Source organism: Malania oleifera, chromosome 12 (assembly GCF_029873635.1).
Source record: "Malania oleifera isolate guangnan ecotype guangnan chromosome 12, ASM2987363v1, whole genome shotgun sequence".
Lineage (NCBI taxonomy): Eukaryota > Viridiplantae > Streptophyta > Magnoliopsida > Santalales > Ximeniaceae > Malania > Malania oleifera.
The window spans coordinates 74,971,010-74,977,009 of NC_080428.1; the positions used below are offsets into that span (position 1 = coordinate 74,971,010).

Genomic DNA, 6,000 nt, shown 5'->3' on the forward strand with positions numbered 1-6,000 from the left:
TCAAGTTGAAAGTGTTAATTTAACTACATGTTTTTGTAAAAGGAATGTAATATATATAATGTTAGTTGATTTCCAAAATTCTTGAACCTTAATATTTTCAAAATAACTAAGAGTTGTAGTTTAGATCATGAAAATAGTTTGAACTTCGTAATGGTATAATTATCTTTTGTCATGATTTATGTCATGTACTCAAGTTAGCAAATTTTAAATAGTCAACAAGTAGTTTGCGAAAGTATATACAATTTTTTCTTTTTTACATTATATTTATGATTTTAACTTCGCCTGTGATGCACTGAATGTTCTAATTTTTTCACACATAGTCGGTTCCAAGCTCGGGTAAAGGAGGAGGGTTGTGTTAGGTAGTTGACAGTTAGCGTAAAATTTGTCGGATCACTATGATATGAATCCTTACTGAATATTTGTTGGGGTGCCCCTTACGAGGGACGTGTTGCACTTGAACCACCAGGGTGTAGCGAAAAGTGTGTGAGAGTGGGCTAGGTCGTCGCCCCGAAGCGATGCGCCGTATCAGCTTCTGGGTACAGTGTTAAATATGCCAGAGTTCCCGCATCATTTTGGACGTGGGCATGTGAAGATGTCAGTTCAAGAAACTAGGATTAGATTAGCAACTTGGAATATAGGGACGCTTACGAGTAAAAGCATGGTAATTGTGGATACAACGATCAGAAGAAGAATTAATATAATTTGTTTTCAAGAAACTAAGTGGGTGGGGGAAAAAGTTAGAGAAATTGATAAATCAGGATTGAAACTTTAGTACATTGGAAAATAAAAAACATAAGAATGTAGACATTATTATAGACAAAAACTTAAAAGATAGCGTTATAGATGTAACTAGAGTAGGGGATAGAATTATAAAATTCAAGATGGTATTAGGACAAGAGATAATAAATATCATTAGTGCTTATGCTTCTCAAGTCGGTTTAGTAGAAAATCTTAAGAGACAATTTTGGGAAGATATGGATAGTATTATACAAGGCATACTAGGGACTGAGAAAATATTTATAGGAGAAGATCTTAATGGACACATTGGAAGAGATAATAAAAATTATGAGAGAATATATAGAGGATATGGATATGGAGACAAAAATGAGTCTGGAGAGATGATCTTAGACTTTGCTATGTCATATGATTTTAGTATAATGAATACTTGTTTTAAGAAGAGAGAAGAACACTTAATAACCTTTAAAAGTGGACAAAATAGAAGTCAAATAAATTTTTTTTTTAATTAGGAAGGTAGATCGTTTATCATGTATGGATTGTAAAGTTATTTCAAGTGAAAGCCTAACCACACAACATAGAGTCTTAGTGTTAGATATATGTATTTAAAAATGGAAAAAGAATGATAAAATAAACCAGTATAAGAGAACTAGATGGTGAAATCTAAAAGGAGAAAATATAATAAAATTTTAAAATAAAATGATTAAAGATGGGGGTTGGACCATAGAGGATGAGATAGATACAAACACTTTTTGGATTAGATTAGCTAGCTCTATTAAAAAGATAGCAAAAGATATTTTAGGTGAATTAAAGGGAAGATTCTCGAATAGCAAAGAGAGTTGGTGGTGGGATAAAGATGTACAAAAAATCATAAAGACAAAAGGAATTTGGTATAAAATGTGGCAAAAATATAGAAACAGAGATAACTTTGAAAAATATAAAGAGGTAAGAAAAGATGTAAAAAAGACCGTTAGTAAAGTTAAATATAGATCATTTAATAGTTTGTATGATAGATTAGGTACAAAAAAAGGGAAAATAGATATATTTAAACTTGCTAAAGTTAGAGAAATGAAGAGTAAGAACTTTTTTTTTTTAACTAAAAGAGGGCAGAACCTCCTTTTCTTTATTGATATGACCTCACTTTTGGCGGAGGAATACCGTGGTTACAAGATAAGCAAAAGGGAGAATACAGATAACGAAAATAAAACCCTTTCAAAAGCATTAAATAAATCAAAAACATCAAATAAAACTTGAAAATTGAACTATCGACGAAAGGAAGTGAGATCCAATCTATCCATCCAAAGTATACCCTTTTGAGAACGTGGTAAAAGATGTTATTTTTTGTAGATGACATTGTTTTCCATTTCTCCTTCTTTAGCAAGAAAATCAGTCGCACTATTGTCTTCCCTATATTGATGTATCACCATGAAGTTCACTCTTAGTTTCGCCACGAGCTCCTCCCAAAAATCTCAAAGATACCATAAGGTACATCTACCTTTCCGAAGCACTCAACTGCAATTCGTGAGTCACTTTCAATAATCATATTAAAATAATGAAGTCATTTGCACAAAGAAGAGTAAGAACTTAGGAAATGTAAAATGTATAAAAAGTGAGGATGATATTGTTCTGGTTAAGGACTAAGACATTAAAGAAAGTTGTTGAAGTTATTTTAGCAGGTTGTTTAATGAAAATCAAATAGAAGGCTTAAATTTAGAATTGTCAAAAAAGGAAAAGATTAAAAATATGAGATTTATTCGCAAAATTAGAGTTAATGAAATTAAGTTCACACTAAAAAAAGATGAAAATGAGAAAGTTATGGGATCAAATAACATCCCAATTGAAGTTTGGAAATGCTTAGGTGATAACGGAATTATATGGTTAACTAATTTATTTAATACAATTGTAAAAACTAAGAAAATGTTAGATGAATGGAGGAAAAACACTTTAATACCTATATATAAAAATAAAAGAGATATTCAAAATTGTAATAACTATCGTGGAATTAAACTTATGAGTCATACGTTGAAATTATGAGAAATGGTAGTTAAACAAAGATTAAGGTTAGAAACGAAGGTTTCAGAAAATTAATTTGGTTTTATGCCTGTGAAATCTATCACATAAGCTATTTATTTTTTAAGAAGATTAATGAAAAAGTTTACGGAAAATAAGAGACTTGTATATGATTTTTATTGACCTTGAGAAAGCATATGATAGGATATCTAGAAAAATTCTATGGTGGGTTTTAGAAACAAAAGGGTGTATGTAGTAGGTATACTGATGTCATTAAGGATATGTACGATAAAGTAATGACTAGTGTAAGGATTATAGATGGAGAAACTAGAGACTTTCCAATCACCATAGGTGTGCATCAAGGATCTGCTTTGAGTCCTTATCTTTTTGCTTTAGTGATGGGCCAATTGACTGAAAGTATTCAAAAAGAGGTTCCATGATGTATGTTGTTTGTAGATGATATTATATTAATTGATGAAATTAGGGACGGAGTAGAGGCTGAGTTAGAATTATGTAGAGAAGTTTTGGAATCTAGAGAATTTATGATAAGTGGAAATAAGACAAAATATATGAAATGTAATTTTAGCAATGATAGGAGGAATATTGGGGATAAAGTTAAACTTGATATTGAAGAAATAAATAACACTTGTAGATTTCGATACCTTAGATCTATTATGCATGCTGAAGGAGAAATTGAAGATGATGTAATGCATAGAGTTAAAACAGGTTGGGTAAAATGGAAAAGTGCTTCAAGTATGCTCTGTGATCATAGAATACCCTTAAAATTGAAAGGGAAGTTTTATAGGACAACTATACAACTAGCAATGCTAAATGGATCGGAATGTTGGGCGACAAAGAAACATAATATCCAAAAAGTAAAAGTTACCGAGATGAGAATGCTTAGATGGATGAGTGGTATAACATTAAAAGATAAATTAAGAAATGAACATATTCGTGGTAAGTTAGGTGTAACTCCTGTAGAAGATAAGATAAGAGAGAGACGACTTAGATGGTATGGACACTTGCAACGTAGGCCACATAGTGCAACTGTGAGGAAGAGTGACTTAGTTATTATTTGGCGCAATAGAAGAGGTAGGGGTAGGGGTAGGGGTAGACCTAAAATAACTTGGGAGGAGATAGTGATTAAGGATTTAATATCCTTGAACTATAAAAAAAAAAATGGTCCATGATCGTATAAATTGACGGAAAATGATTCATATAGTCGATCCCACCTAGTGGGACTAAGGTTTGGTTTTGTTGTTGTTGTTGTATTATATTTATGATTTTCTTAATTTTTTTTTCTTATTTCTCAAATATGTATAATTTATTTAAGTATTTTTTTCCTTAAAAAAAAATTCTCAAAAGACTTATATGCCCCCATGCCTTACAGCTTATGCCTCACTTTTTTAAGGGTTACAATGCCTTACCTTATATGCCCTTGATTTTTAATACATTGAAATAAATCATTCAAATAAAATTTGTTTGGTGGCGATTGCAAAGTATCCGTATGCTGCAGGTACCATGGTTAAGTATGTTAGTCTGCAATGGATGGCAGCAGTAGGCTGCTTAATTATATTAAGTAATTAGGCAAAGTACCACAGCTCTACTTCTACCCGTTTCAATTCAAAGTGGTCAAAGATAAATTGAATGTGTGCTATATACATGGACTTGAAAAAAATTTCCTGACCATAACCATTAATCACCCTGATAATTTCCTGCGTGGTGGTCCATTCTCAGATGGGCAGTCATGGAACTCTGGGATCTGAATCCAAATCTTGACTCTCGGTGCATCACAAGTGCATGCTAGCTCCTGTATGTCATTGCGTTTGATTCTTGTCGTTTTGTTTTCACTTAAAACTATTGTTGGTCTAAAGCTGTGTACAATTGAATCAAAAATTTTCCTTGGCTTTGTAATCTCTCATGCTGGAAAAGTAAATATGGACAGTTTGGGCTTTCGGCCAGTGGCCTAGGGCCATTAAGTTATCACATGCTTGTAGTTTTGAGGCTTTTTTTTTTTTTTTTTTCTTTTGAGAGTTTTTTATCTAAAAAAATTTTAATACTCTATTTAGAAGTGTGGATTCAAATCTTGTATTTGGATTTAGGTAGATTTGGATAAAAAATTAATGTAATTTAAAATTTCACATTTTTCAAATCTATACAAATTCAAATTAAAGTATGATTTTCTCGCTAGAGAAGGAGAAATGGAAAATAATGTCATTTATGAAAAATAATATCTTATATCATGTTCTCTGAAAGGTATCCTTTGGATAGATAGATTGAGTCTTACTTACTTTCGTCATTAGTTCAACCTCTTGATTTTTATTTGGTAAGTTTAGATTTTTTTATTTGATTTGATTTTATTATTTTTATTTTTGATAGATATGTTTAGATTTGTTTTTTATTTAGTTTTGTTTGGATTTATAATCCTGTTTTGGTTAGTTGTTGGTGTTGTTTTTGGGATGCCTTGAATTTCTTTATCTGTAATCTCTCAATACTTGTCTTGCAATTACGTTATTCATTCGTCAAAAGTGATGACATATTAATAAAGTTTGTATTTTTTTTTTTAAAAAAAAAATTTAAATTGAAGTCTTCTTTATTCTTATGCCATCAAATACAATTCATTTTGACTAGCAAAGAATTTAATTTTTTAACTAGAGTTATGATTGTTGAGTCTTGAATATTGATTATTGACAAATTATCACATCATCGTGCCAACAAAATTTGGTTTTAGAAAATCGGATCATTTTGCTTTTAACAATTCCTTTATTTGTGGAGTTTATTTTTATTGTAATTTAATGTATTATATCTTATCCAAATCTAATATAAATTCAAATTCAAATTCAAAGACTTCATATTTTCACAAAGTAGGGATAGACTTGCTTTAAAAAAAAAAAAAAAAAATTCATACAATATATGTGCACAAGTAACCTATTGCATTGAGTGTCTTACACACTTTCTTGCTTTAGTCCATAATTCTCATTGAGCAAAAAGAAAATCAGAAACTTTAAAATATTATCAAGTCAACTAATATCTTGAATAAGAGTGGTTAAATCTCTATTATAAACTTATAATTTAGTGTCCACCGAAGCACACTTTTTTTTTTCCTAAAAGAGGGTGTCACCTCCATTTATTTATTAATATATCCTTACTTTTGGTGGAGGGATACCGTAATTACAAGTTAAAAAAAGTTAACTAAAACTAAGCAAACATAATTAAACATAACTAATAAATGAGATAAAACCATAAAAACAACCA

The 6,000-nt window shown here is 30.4% G+C and overlaps 1 long non-coding RNA gene across 1 annotated transcript in view; it reads left to right on the forward strand.

Moving 5' to 3' along the window:
- LOC131144331 (uncharacterized) overlaps window positions 1-4,728 on the forward strand; it is a 49,584-nt gene extending 44,856 nt beyond the window's left edge. The window contains exon 3 of the long non-coding RNA XR_009133779.1: window positions 4,483-4,728. This is a non-coding gene — a long non-coding RNA (uncharacterized LOC131144331). The remainder of the gene's footprint in view (window positions 1-4,482) is intronic.
- Window positions 4,729-6,000: the final 1,272 nt, after the last annotated feature.